Source organism: Neopelma chrysocephalum, unplaced genomic scaffold (genome assembly GCF_003984885.1).
Source record: "Neopelma chrysocephalum unplaced genomic scaffold, ASM398488v2 Primary Assembly neopelma1_23, whole genome shotgun sequence".
Classification (NCBI taxonomy): Eukaryota; Metazoa; Chordata; class Aves; order Passeriformes; family Pipridae; genus Neopelma; species Neopelma chrysocephalum.
In genome coordinates this window covers 12,215,110-12,229,149 of record NW_020897691.1, presented here as the reverse complement: position 1 = coordinate 12,229,149, position 14,040 = coordinate 12,215,110, and the positions used below count along the sequence as shown (strand labels likewise).

General features: G+C 39.6%; 1 protein-coding gene and 1 long non-coding RNA gene across 7 annotated transcripts in view; one reads left to right on the top strand and one right to left on the bottom strand.

Moving 5' to 3' along the window:
• Positions 1-14,040, bottom strand: part of PRKN (parkin RBR E3 ubiquitin protein ligase) — a 726,716-nt gene that overhangs the window by 74,473 nt on the left and 638,203 nt on the right. The window lies entirely within an intron of this gene.
• Positions 2,456-7,008, top strand: LOC113969381. Of its 2 annotated transcripts, none has more exons than XR_003534844.1 (3): positions 2,456-2,588; positions 5,538-5,602; positions 6,805-7,008. It is a non-coding gene; the product is annotated as an uncharacterized LOC113969381 (long non-coding RNA). The 2 variants fall into 2 exon arrangements; XR_003534843.1 differs by having other exon boundaries at positions 2,456-2,598.

Here is a 14,040-nt window from a genome sequence, read left to right as displayed (position 1 = left end):
CAAGTACATGACAAGTCCTTAAATTCAGGGCATAGAGCTAGATATTTGGGTTGCACAGCAAGGGCAACTCACCAGTGTATATTAAAAGCTTTTCTTTCTCAAGGATAAGTGTGTCATGAGCATGAATTTTACTACTGAAATGTTGATCTCCCTGATTGTATATCAGAGATGCCTAAAATACCTTTGGACTCTGCTTGGATACTCAAACCTATAAACTACCTGACACATTTCTTATACTCACTATTTGCTTTGACAGATAACAATGGGAATGTTTTCAGCAGAAATCCTCTATATCATTTGTTCTAGAACAGAAGGACAGGGATGATTCTGCTTCCTCAACTGTCTGAAGACGAAAAGGCATTCAGAGGGTGATTCTTTCTCTTGACTCACCAAAGCACCAGCTCTGCACTGCAGGGTCAAGGTGTCTGCATCTACAGAGGGGCTATACTTTGAAAAGTAACCCAAGTGAAAAACTGATTATCAATCTCATACCATTTTAATAAATAATGGCCAGTCTTCGCGAACGAAGATTTTGGGAAAGCCTGCGCAGTGGATTTTTTAGGTGAGACACAGCATGCACTGAACTGAGCCCACCCTTTAATCCTAAGGTTCATCTGCTGGGGCCAAGCAAGCTTAGACAATGGCAGCGAGGTCCTCAGGACATAGGTTTGTTTAGAGTGACCTTCTCATAGATGGATGGCCTCACAGGGCTAACGAGCTCCATCTGCCCGGGGGACTGGGGAATCGAACCTGGGTCGCAGCAGTGAGAGTCCTGCATGCTAACCACTAGGCCACCAGGGGTCCCATACCATTTTAGCTCTCAGTATATGATACAGGAACAGACAGCTGTTTGGAAACTTCATTTTGGCTTGAAACCCTATTATCTACAGTACCACTTGATGCTCCTACATGGATGATCTGTTGGCTGACTCTGACTCTGGGTGGAGCTGTGCCATCTGAACACATGTGCCATTTAAATTACTTGGACAGTATTGCTAGAGGTTCAGTGCCAAGTGACTGTAGGTTTAGACAGGCAGCATACCTAATACTGTAAATGCTGCCTCCTTTGAAAAAATCCTGTTCTCTGACAATGCTGAAAAACTGGCTTTACTTTCCATCCAACATGATCGCATCTGTTGGTGCTCAGAGAAATCCTCCCCCTCTAGCCAAATCCTCATAGCAATAAATGACCATTCAAATGGTGTTAGACAAGGAGGGTCCTCATCCACCTAGGAAATTAAACTCTCCTTTTTTTAGTTATTAGAAAAATAAGTAAGTTTGTTCAAAACTGAAAGGTCTGCAGAGGACTCCTCAATACAGTCACAATGCCTCTTTTGGTATGCCTGATCTCATTGTGGCAAGTCCAATTAAATTAAACATTTTTTTAGAAACACTGCAGAGTGTGGTATCAGCACACCATTTAGGGAACCACACCTAACATGCTGCCTACCTGTGTTTGTATCCATATTCACTGTAAAATCTGGACAACTATCAAAATTATGTTTCATTTGTATATTGGCTGTCCAGAAGAGATGCAAGACTGCCAACAATTCAGAAAATGTTTGACTGCACAGAGTGTTGATGGGAAGAAACACTGGCCAAATTGCTTATGCAGGCACAGTTCTGGGAATTTTCTGCTCCACAGAATAATTAGCTTATTAAATCACTTACTGGAAGGCAATCAAATACCAAACCCTAGCTTCCAGTGAGGACACAACAAAGCTAACTAGTGTGGTTACTATCACTTTGTTACCTAGGTTGTATGTGTCATGGTTGTATCTACTTGCAGATTTGCAGGAAGAAACGTTATGTACGCAAGTGTGTGTGTGTTTTACAGGAATAGGTTAAATATATATTATTGCTGTTGAAAGGAGTACCCAATCTTACAGTATAGAAATGAACTAAATGCTAGAAAACCTTTCCCTTTACCTCTCCATCAAAGTTACAGATGCATCCAGCCTTGGGTGATTTACAAACTCAATCAACTAAGTTGTAGAAAGTATGCAGCATTTGAGTTAGTTCTTCTTGGATATGGAATAATAGTCACTAATTAATGATTAATAAGATGAATATCTGAGGGACTTATTCAGAAGGAGAACAACTCTGTATTGATTAATATGGTACAAGCCCAACCTCTTCAGACAAGAGTTTTTCTTTTTCCTAGGAAACTTGCTGGAGAATGAGAGAACAGAAAAAAATCTATGACTTTAAATCCACAGCAGTATTAATAGAAGTGAAATTGTTTAAGAGAAATCCCTTCTACTTTTCACTATTGAAGGATGTGTTTAAAATGACTGCAAAAAAACCCAAAAACATTTCTGTGTGTGAAACTGCTGCGGTTCCTTGTAGGACTTACTGAATGCTACCATTGACATCACACAGTGATCAGCTGTGAGAGTGCCAGAGACAAACCAGAATCACTGTGACTTCATCACACTTCTTTCTGACTCTTAGTGGGACATGCCACAATAACAAGTAGGAGTGAACAACTACTTCATGGTTGTGTATCACCATCCATCACACACAAAAGAGACCAAAAGACAAAAAACAGATGTCAACTTACATGTTATTAACTGAAAAACTACTGGGTGAGCTAAGGTGAACTTCAATTTAATACAAACTGGCATACATCACCCTAATTAAACAGTGAGACTCTCAAGGAAGCAAGGAGGTTTCTTAATTAACTTAGATGATGTTTTTCCTGAGGAAAAGCCAAAAGCACTTAATATTCCAATGCAGTTAACTTGCAGAAAGATGTATTCTTTCTCTTTTCAAAAATATCAAATACAATTTTTAACCAAGGACAGAAAAAAAGCAGGCCTGTTTCTGTCTGGGAAGATTTTAAATCAAACTTGTTGACTTAAACAACATTGTTTACATCCAGGACTCAAAGGAAGTTAAAGGACTGATTATCAGGTATTCCATTATCCACTAAAAATTCACTAGAAGTTTATTTTCTGCTTATTGGTGGAATTTAAATATTACTGCAATTAAATATATTTTTTTCAATGCATAACAATACAGTTTCAAGAAATTCTGTTCCATTTTGGTGTTTTTATTCAGTGCTCAACACCCTAGTCTTTTAGTACCTTCAGGCACAATGCAGCTAATGTTTTGTATGTATTTGTTTTCCTGGGGTAATTGTTGAGGAAGAAGAGAACCGCTCACCAAGCACATCTTGCACTGCCATTCTGTCACGTAAGAAAAACAGTCTTTTGCATTACATGCAGCAAGCTCCAAAAGAAACTCCGTGACATACGGAACAAGTGGTGGATCAATGTAGCTGAAAAAACTCAATTATGCGCAGATACGGGTGATCACAGAGGATTCTATGAGGCCCCAAAAACAGCATACAGGCCTACATACCAGGCCCAAAGCCCTCTACTCAGCGCTGATGGTCAAACACTTCTGACAGATAAAACGTCCATTCTGAATCGATGGTCTGAACACTTTCAGACTCTTTTCAGTACCAATCGTGTAGTCCAATACTCAGCTATTCGGTCCATCACACAACAACCGGTGAAGTATGAATTGGATACTGCCCCCACTTTAGGAGAAACCCTTAAGGCCATACAGCAGGTGAAAATTGGCAAGGCAGCTGGGGTTGATGGAATTCCACCTGAAGTCTGGAAACATGGGGGCCATGCACTCCATGCTAAATTTCACGAGTTTGTGGTGTGCTGTTGGGAACTAGGTGAACTACCATCAGACCTTCGTGATGCAGTCATCACGAAGAAAGGAATTAAATCAGACTGTTCAAATTACCGTGGTATTACTCTGCTCTCCACTGCTGGCAAAATCCTGGCTAGAATACTCTTGAACAGACTAATACCCGCTGTAGCAGAAGAAATTCTACCTGAAAGCCAATGTGGTTTCAGAGCCAACAGGAGTACCACAGACATGGTGTTTGTTCTCAGGCAACTGCAAGAGAAGTGTAGGGAACAGAACAAAGGTCTCTATGTAACCTTTGTTGATCTCACCAAGGCTTTCAATAATGTGAGCAGAAAAGGTCTATGGCAGATTTTGGAATGTTTAGGATGTCCCCCCAATTTCCTTAAAATGATCATCTCACTTCATGAGGATCAGCACGGCCAAGTCAGATATGGCAACACACTTTCTGAGCCCTTTCTAATAACTAATGGTGTGAAACAAGGCTGCATTCTCGCTCCTACCCTATTCACAGTCTTTTTCAGCATGATGCTCCAAAGGGCCATGGCAGACCTCGATGATCAGGACGGTATCTACATTCGATACCGTACTGATGGAAGCCTATTCAACCTAAGGCGACTGAAGGCCCACACCAAGACCTTAAACCATCTTGTCTGGGAGCTGCTGTATGGTGATGACGCCGCCCTTGTTGCCCACACAGAAGCAGCTCTGCAGCGTTTAACATCCTGCTTTGCAGACGCTGCTGAGCTTTTTGGGCTGGAAGTCAGCTTAAAGAAGATGGAAGTTCTCTATCAACTGGCACCTCAGGAAGCCTTCCATCATCCCCGTATCACCATTGGTGATTCAGAGCTCAGATCTGTCCAGCAGTTTAATTACCTAGGTAGCCTCATCTCCTTGGATGGTAAGATTGACGCGGAGATAGACAACAGGTTAGCAAAGGCATAGAGTGCCTTCAGAAAGCTTGATAAAAGAGTTTGGCAAAATAAACACTTGAAGAAAAGTACAAAGATCAGTGTTTACAGAGTCATAGTGCTGTCTACTCTCTTATACGGATCTGAATCATGGGTCATCTACTGCCACCACCTGTGACTCCTAGAACACTTCCATCAACGCTGTCTCCGTACAATCCTAAACATCCACTGGTCAGATTATGTGACTAATACATCTGTTCTAGAACAAGCAGCAATCACAAGTATTGAGGCCATGTTACTGAGAACACAGCTGAAGGACCACTGCCTCCCTAAGATCTTGCTTTATGGCGAACTTGCTACCGGCTGCCACAAGAGAGGAGCCCCAAAGAGAAGATACAAGGACTCCCTGAAAGAACATCTCAGCCTTGGCCATATTGATCAACATAACTGGTCTACTCTGGCCTCCAATCGGGAGGCCTGGAGACACACCATCTATAACGCTGCTGATGCTTTTGAGAAAGTACGCAGGATCACTCTCGAGGAGAAAAGACAACGCAGAAAGAATCGTGCCTTGCAGAATATACCACCTAAGGAGTCTTTCCGCTGTGCCTTTTGCAACCGGACGTGCCTATCTCGTATTGGCCTTTTTAGCCACCAACACGTTTGTAACAAACGTGGGTAAAGTCCTCCCCAAATCTTTGTTCGCGAAGCCTAGCCATGATTTGTTTTCTTGGGGTATCTCCACAGGGAACTGGGTACATGGTATTGCTCCAGTAGGAATTTTTTTTTGCTGTTTGCATTAGCAGAAATTTATACATGTGCCATTCTAAAATGAGCAGCAGCAAAGGAAAATTCTTAGAACTGATGAACAGAAAAATATGTTAATCTGTTTACACACACAAATACAGATACACCGACTAACATTTTATGTAAGAAAAATTGCCACCTTTGAAACAGGCACAGTAGAATCATTTCCCAAGATGAGGATACTTCAAACATCTTTGCCTCATCACCTCACTGCTGTAAGTTTCGATTACATTCTACAGAAAGAAACCTTGATAGGCAAGTAAAGAACCTGCTTTGCCTCTGCTGGACTCTGTTTTGCCCTGAACCAAATAATAATCCCCAGAAAGATAAACTGAACACCTAGAAATAGATAATGCAACATGGAATGGCAGCTTCTGTAGCACCAAAATAATTTAGAAACACAAGACGCATTCAGAGTCAGAAGGATTTGTGCTCCTAAATCTCTTTGATGCTTTTGAAAATCTCCCGCTGTTTTGGTTTTATTGCCTCAGAGTTACCCCAGCAATTCCACACACTGCAATGGAATAATTTGTGATTCACAGTGGAGTACATAAGAGGAATATCATACTCTTCATCTCTACATGACAAAAGAACTTCCTTTTTTTTCCAAGGGAGAGTTTATAATTTAAATGGTCAGACTCAGAAATGGGAATATGGAACCCCGAGGCTTTGAATAGGCTTCTTAATCTTGCAATTCCAGGCTCTCCATGTGTAAAAATGGGGGTAATACTTCCTCTCACTGTAACAAATAGACATTAATGAGAGTGCCCACTGCCTCCTGACATGGGACAGGTGTCTTAATGCCTGGTCCAAGAAAAGAGAAGAGCAATGCTTTTTCTCATGAAGCCTACAAAAAATGGCATTATGTAATTCAAATATCCAATGTATTCAGAATGTGGGTTGAATAGAACTACTGCATTAATTGGCACTTGATTTTAGCATAATTTTTCAATTCTTAAAAATTTTGAGGGACACACATCTTTTCATATTTGTCCCTTAAGGGTTACTTATATTTGCACTCAGTCATACCAGGCCTGCACCAGTGCGAAATATATTTACCAGCTCCTAACCCAAAGCAGATTCTTGTGTTCCTTTGAGATGCTGAAGTAATGTGATAGGTCTCACAGTTCATCTCCTACACTACGTTCAGCAAAAACCACCTTGGCACTATGCCCTGGTGGGCTCATTGGGTTGGCTTTTGACCTGTTTGCATTGCAGCCTGTATCACTCCTTAGTATTGTCTCATTGACCCATCCCGGAGAGGGATTTCTACTTAGACATTATAAACAATGTATAACCTAAAGATGCAAAGCATCTCATAAATTAAAAGAGAGAGAACCGTTAGCTCAGTAGTTATTGTCAAGGAGCTGGGTATTTGGATCAGCTCTTTTCACAGTCCTCTTTCTTTTTCTTCCAGAGTGGTAAACATGACTCATTGCCTCTGAAAAGGAAGATACTTTCCTGCATGTCTAGTCACATCCCAAGAGGAGAAGCCCTAAGTATTCCCTGACATTTATCTCCTTTCCAGAGCCAGGAGAAACTGTAGGGTAAATCCAGTACTCTTCTAGCACAAAGGAAGTACAGCATTGTATTACAATATTGAATTAAGTTCTATAGCAAAGCAGACTGATAACTGCTGTGTGCTTGCACTGAAACTTGTGGCATTCTGCAAAATCTTCAATGTTGTGAAACACATTCATTGACTTCTGTACTTGTGGTGGGTTGACCCTGGCTGGATGCTACTATATCACTCCCCTCCTCAGTTGGACACAGGAGGGAAAATATAACAAATGGCTGGTGGGTCAGGATAAGGACAGGTAGAGATCACTCACCCTGATTACTGTCATGGGCAAACAGACAGTAACTTGGCAAACAGACAGTAACTTGGGAAAAATTGGGAAAAAAAACTTCGGGGAAAAAAAATTATTAACAGTCAAATCTGAGTAGGATAATGAGAAATAAAAACCTAAATTTAAAAAACACCTTCCCCATGCTGCTCTCTTCTTCCTGGATTTAACCCCTGTTTCCTTACCTCCTTCTCCCCAAAGACAGTTCTCCAATGTGTATCCTTCCCCAGCTGCAATTGCTGTTCCAGTTTTTTTCCTCCCTTCTTAAATATGTTAGGCCAGTGGTGCTGTCACCATCACTGATGGGCTCAGCCTTGGCCAGCATTAGGTCCATCTTGGAGCCAATTGGCATTGGCTCTATCAGACATGGGGAAGTTTCTATTTTCTCACAGAAGCCACCCCTGTAGTCCCCCCACTACCAAAACCTTGCTGCACAAGGTTATTACAGTATTAAATACCAGAATGAACATCACATGCTAATGTGTTATTTGTCTCGCCGTTTAGTTTAGGATTTATACTATTTTTTCCCCTCCCTGTACTTAAGTTGCCAAGAAATTTTCAGTAAGAACCATGGACCTTTCCAAAGCTATTGAATTAATTTGTTCTCAGACTGTGTAGGACAAAGCCATGACATAAAATCACCACTATCAAAAAGCACTTCATTATTTTTAAGTGACTGAAACACTTGACAAATAACACCTTCATAACAGTGCATGCATAAAGACTGCCTAAATTCCCATCTATACCAATTATCCCACAGAGCTTGATAAAGTTGAAATTTATATCTTGATTATTCAAAAACTTTTGCAGACTTCCTACCAAGGCTCAAGATAACAGAATGGAAGATATTTTGAAACTTGTATGTTTTAAAAATCTTATTCTCCTGAATTCAAAATTTTAAAAACAGGGTATAAAAGCTTCATGTTTGGATGCAAATGAAACCATGAAGTATGAGCAGAAATAACAGCAGGAAATCAGTTTATCAGCAGAAGCTGCAGCCTTTCTTGGGGAACTCTTCAAGTTAATCTTATTATTCAATAACTTTCACTACATCAGTGAATCATCCTTCTGCTATTTATTAAATACTCCTGTAGTCACAAAATCCTATAGAGGTTGTCCTTTCATTTTAAATCCATCTGTCAGGCTTCATTCCTACTCCCTACAGACCACTTCTATGATAATAATGCTGAGAAGTCTACATTAAATTGGATAGAAGGAAAATGGAGAAATCCTTGAAATCAAGCAGAGCTCATATTTGTTAAACTGCAATAACCTACTATACACTTCAGCTGAATATTGTTTGTAATATCCTCCCTTGAGTACTGCAGTAGTGTTGGATACCACTACTTTAGCAAATTGAGCAGAAAATAATATAGTATTTCTTTTGGCTCTACATTCTACAGATGTAAGGTAGTGTGGTGTTTTTTGTTTTTTTTTAATTTAGCTTTTCAAAAAGAAACACCATGCAAGGAATCTTTGCTACACTGCCAAATCCATTATATAGCTACAGGATGTAACACAGAAATTGCATCTAGTTGCTCCTGCACTAACCTAAAAGTAGTTCCTGCTCTCCTGGAATATAATGGCAGTGGAGGAATGGTGGTCTCCCCCAGAGATCTAGGGCAAGGAACAAGAACTCACAAAAACTGTTTTATTGAAGGTATAAAGATGTTTTCCACATTTCTTAGTTAACAGAGTGAAACAGCTGTTAAAAAGTATCTTTCTAATGTACTATGTCCTCAAAAGCTCTATACATTTGAGCTGACCACTCTTCTACTTTCCCGACTTTTTTACTTCTTTTCCAACAATCCAACCCCAAGGCCAGCACTGTGCTCTGCTGTTCATGTGAATGGGGAAGTTGGGCCATAGTCACATCACTACTTTTCCAGTCGATCTTGCTGCTTGTAGCAGGTCTTTCATGTTTAGCCTTGAGCATGTTCCTATGATTAATAATAATATGTAAATAAACGGAATATTGACAAAGTAGATAAAATATAAATATGTGCAAGGACAGTGGTTTTTTTCTTTTTTTCAGTAATATGGCTTTCAATAATTTTTTGAAAATAAAATTTTAAACTTTACCTTGCTTATCAAAAAAACTATAAGCTTAAACTGAATTGATTCATGACCAAAATCAAATTTTCCAAGAAAATCTGAAGAAATCGCTGAATGAACTCTTTATGGTTCAGCTAGTAAAATTAGGCTCTTCCAAGGATTCTTGTGTTCTTCAAAGATCCTGCAGAAGAAATTAATGCCTGTTGTCGTCCTTGCACCATAATGTGGTAATTAACGGTCAAAAACATTTTCTGTAGGCTGAGGTACAGGCAAGGGGGAAAATATCATACTTCATTAATCCTCTGGGGAGCTGCAGTAGGTTCTCAGGGAATTTAAATACCAAAAAAAAAAAAAACCAAAAGAGGAACCTTGAAAAAATATGACCGTTAAACAATGCAAACAAAATAGGATGTCTTGAACGCCTAATGCTGAAAGAAGTGTGTTTACTTGATATAGCCAAGAAATTTTTCAAGATCATTTCATCCTTGTGTAATTCTTCACTGTTTATGACTGCTAAGAACTACTGCTTTGACTAGAACAGCCAGCTTTTCAGGGGAAAGGCTAAATACTTTGCAATCATGAATCACAAGCTTTCACTCATTCAAGCCGTCCCATCATTGTAATCACCGTCTACCTGTTTTATGGTGTGCAAATTAGCAGGCTTGATGAATCCTTGTTGCAGGATTCTCTTTGCATACCACAATTTGGTGTAAATATTTCAAATAAGTTATATAAAAAATACTAGACCATACAAAACCATTGCCAACATGTTTTCAGTCCATCCATGAGCAAGAGCTCTTTGCAGAGAGGAAAGCTCAGCTTTAGCATATGCTGCAGTTTGACAATGAATGAACAAGACATGCAAATGACTTCTTAACACTGAAGTCTTGAAGCTTTTGTACAAATGATGCCATAGACAAATCTGAATCTATGAAAGAATATAAACACATCATATGGAGGGAAAAAAAAGGCCAGGATGTATCAACATGAACACTGCAGTTTGGAGCTAAAATGCACTTTTGAAGCAGAACTCCTAGCCACCTTCATGTCCCATGCTTTGGTCCACATTTTGATTTTCTTATTTAACTGAACTGAAAAATGTACTCCAATGTACTGTCATATGCTGCTAGTGGACACTATATCTATAGGATAGTTTAGAACTAACCTGAGGCAGAAGTTCTAGAATGTTAATAGTGTGGTCACTGTGCCTCTGGTACCAACTATTTCACTTTGCAGATCCCCTATTGCAACTCCCATTTGCTAATGCAGACAAAGTCAATACTGACAGGACTGTGAACTATAAAGTATTCAAATAGGAAATGATCCTCTGCATGTTTTGAAGAGATACAGACCTCAAACTGTATGTGTTGTAGTCTGTAGAATAAACTTCATTTTTGTGTACATACAAAAACTCGATTACAGAATCTGCAAATACAAATTACTTCAGATTGACTCTTCATGCTGCCAAAAGAAGAATGTGAGCTGAAAGTCTGGATTCACATTTTTGTCTTGGAGTCTCAGCTGCTCTTTCAAACACTTTCCAGTCCCGCATGAAATGAGAAATAAAATCTTGACCCCACTTAACCTGAGAATTTTGCCACTGACATCAGTGGGACAGGGGTTTCATTAGTAAAATGCATTTCAATGCAATCCTTATAGACCATTTTACAAAGCCCCTATTAAACTTGAGTTGAATTAAGTGGAAACACAACAACACAGTCATCTAAGAACACACCAAACAGCATTTTTAGGAAATTCCCCCTCAAAGATTATGGTCTAAGGTTTTAAATGTCTTCTGCTTCATGAACATTCGAATACCTAGTACACTGATGTGTCTAGACACCTCTCCTTACAGACTTCATGTACCTCAAATTAGAATATCAGGTATATTCAAGTAAGAGTATCAGGCACAATCATATTAGTTCCACATCTGAAAGGAAAATTTGCAAACTTCTGGCCAGCTACTGATGGCAAAATACATTCAAAGTTCACGCTCTCTCCCACCAATGAAAGACTGTGAAAGAATTGCTTAGGCTGCAAACTCCCATTACTTGTATTCATACATGTTACTATTCCCACAAGCAAGGAAGTTGAAATAATGTTTTAGAAGAACCTTCTCCTAGGCACTGAGATAATGTAGTCTAATATGATGCCAGGCTGCTAAATCCAATATCATTGATGGATTATCCACCAAACATTAATAACTATAAGTAAACATGGAATAAGAAAAACACTTTCATTTAGAAGGGGCTATTAATAATCCATCAAAAAAGCAAAGATATTTTCTAGGAAAAATGACATCCTACAGGCTGCAAACAGAAATTGCTAGGAAAAAAATACAAAACCACTTCTTTTGTCCTATATTTTGCAATAAAATACATTTTGCATTACAGAAATCTGTGGCCTAGAGGTGTTGAACCTAGATGGTTCAAGGAACCATTCTCTCATCATTAGGTCTTTGGTTCAGCTCTACCCAAACCATTAACTGATTTTTGCTCAGGAGGTCACCCGGAATGAACTGCTATCCTGAATCAGTTTCCAGAGGACAAGGGTTTATATTGCAAGTACCAACTTCACCTCACAGTAGAGACACCAAGAAAAAAGAGAAGAGATTTGTGACTCAGCTAATTTTCTCATCCTAGAGATGGCCTTCAGGTCAAAGCACTAGCATGATGCCATAGGACAGCCTACTATTTTGTCCATGACTCATGCTTTCCATAGCCATCCATTGACAGTGATTACAATGGTTGCAACCAGCTTATTAGGGAGAAACAAATTTAAACAGACAATAGCCTTTAAAGAAGATATTTAAAAAGGAACTAGGATTCACTTGTAATTTATATAGAAAGAAATACAAGTTCCAGCAATGAGACAGCATTTCTCTACTATGAAAAACTCACTACAAAATAAAGCACATTTGATTCAAATTCCACTTAGACTCCAAATTCCACTGTTATTTATTACAAGATAAGGGAGCATAAAAGATGCCAGTATCCACTTTTGTTCACTGACATCAACAATGCCAAAAGCATACTCTTTACTAATTAAAACCTCACAATAAATAAATAAATAAATAAATAAATCAGGATTTGTTAGAAATCAGCAACTCAGATTACCTCATGACTTGTATCTTTCTCTTCATTTTTTCTCTTCCCTGAAAGCAGAGAATTCATGAAAATATCCCTATCAGTAGATAATTTCATAGTAAGGAAGTCTGGGTATTCCTGTCCAGTATGTGGAAGACTAATATACCATAGGTCTCAATAGTATATTTATATTATGATCAAAAGACACTTTCTTTAATGGTTTTAATTCAAATGGCTATGCCCTGACTTTGTCCCTGTAATAATATTTCAGAATTACAGAATTAGAGAATATGCTGAGTTGGAAGGGACCTACAAGGATCACCGAGTCCAACCCTTAGCCCTGCACAGGACCATCCCCAAGAGTCACATCATGTGCCCCAGAGTATTATCCAAATGCTTCTTGAACTCTGTCAGGCTTGGTGCTGTTACCACTACCCTGGGGAGCCTGTTCCAGTGCCCAACCACTCTCTGCATGAAGAACCTTTTGCTAATATTCAACCTACACCTCCTCTGACACAACTTCAGGCCATTCCCTCAGGTCCTTTCACTGGTCACCAGAGAGAAGAGATTAGTGCCTGCCTCTCCTTTTCCCCTCATGAGGAAGTTGTAGGCTGTGATGAGGTCTCCCCTCAGTCTTCTCCAGGATGAACAGACCAAGTTACCTCAGCCACTCCTCAAACGGCTTCCCCTTGAGGCCTTTCACCAGTTTCGCTGCCCTCCTTTGGACACTCTCTAAGAGCTTAATGCCTTTCTTCTATTGTGGTGACCAAAACTGCCACAATATTCCAGGTGAGGCTGCACCAGTGCAGAGCAGAGCAGGACAATCCCCTCCCTTGACCGGCTGGTGATGCTTTGCCTGATGCCCCCCTGGACACGGTTGGCCCTCCTGGCTGCCAGGGCACTGCTGACTCGTAGTCAACCAGGACCCCCAGGTCCCTTTCCGTGGCACTGCTTTCCAGCATCTCATTCCCCAGTCTGTACAAAAAGCCAGGGTTGCCCTGTCCGAGGTGCAGAATCCAGCACTTTCTCTTGTTGAACTTCATATGGTTGGTGATTGTCCAGTCCTCTAATTTGTCGAGGTCTGTCTGCAGGGCCTCCCTGCCTTAGAGGGAGTCAACAGCTCCTCCCAGTTTTGTATCATCTGCAAACTTGCTTAGTATCCCTTAGTATCCAGTCCTTTTAATTTAGTATTTCTCTAGTGACAGACTAGTGAAAAATACTAGGTACTCTTACCTACTTTCACTATTTCTTCCAATGAGAAAACTGCCTTATAAAAAGGGTACCTGTTTCACAACTTAATTAACTTTCTTCCTTAATGATAATTACAATTTCAGTGTTACGTATTTATTTTGTTTTCTCCATTTATATCTGCTTTACTGGCTCTCAGTATATTTAGAAGCCACTTAAAACTCATTCTTATTGCTTTAACAGGATTTTGTTGTCTTTAATGCATTATTATCCATAAGAATCACATTTTTTTTACTTTTTTCAGTTTACCTTTAACAGAAGAGCAGTTTGGTTTCTTATTCTTTAGCAACAAAAAGGAGCAGCTTTTTTTTAAGGGATCAAAGACCAAAGATCAGATTCTATGTTTTTGTATAGAAAGATGCATTCGATAACATTCCATTTGCTACTGTTCACCTAACTTCCCTTTCATATACTCCT